A 727-nucleotide genomic window follows, 5' to 3' on the forward strand; every position below is an offset into this window, starting at 1 on the left:
CAAAGTGTTCCAAGAAAATATCCTCCACACCTTTCAACTACCTCTAGCAGCATAAATCATTGGTCTGATAAGCCACAGATGTCTGCTGTGATAAATAGGATACTATGTATCTACACAAATTGTGTGCACAAATGACTTGCACTTGTGAAACTGTTAATGAATCTTTCATTCTAGGTTATAAATATATTAAAACATTTCAAAAGATTCTTCAAAATTTATGCTTTTATTTAGAAATGAAATTGAATATGAAGTTGTTTTGAACTGTTGATTTTGCAGATTTTTTGTACATTTGTTTAATAAAATATACAATGATTAATATAACTTCTTTTTTGCTCAACTGTAAGTATAAATAGTAAGTAATTTATTTGAGTATAAAAACTCTTAATTTGGGGAAATTATCTCAAATGGGGTAGAATTTATCTAATTTTGTTGCACAAATGTATTCCAAAAATTGGTCGCAATTTGCATAATGTATTAAAACTTATTTTACCTCTAAAACGTACGTAATTTTTAATTTGAAATAATAATTAAAACACAACCAAATTAAATTAATATAAACTCTTTCATTAATTTCGCTTGTTAAATTCAAACGGGTGCTTTATTTTATTAGTGTCGATAGATACATTGAGTCAGAGAAGACAAACTTGTCTTACAGGGCCTCCTAGCGGATGATGTATGTAAAGCTACATGGCATTTTGTTTGGCGCCGATGGAGGGAGTCACTCCTG

This window comes from Poecilia mexicana, unplaced genomic scaffold, assembly GCF_051168715.1.
Source record: "Poecilia mexicana isolate PSO_F unplaced genomic scaffold, ASM5116871v1 scaffold_9, whole genome shotgun sequence".
In the NCBI taxonomy this organism is placed as follows: domain Eukaryota; kingdom Metazoa; phylum Chordata; class Actinopteri; order Cyprinodontiformes; family Poeciliidae; genus Poecilia; species Poecilia mexicana.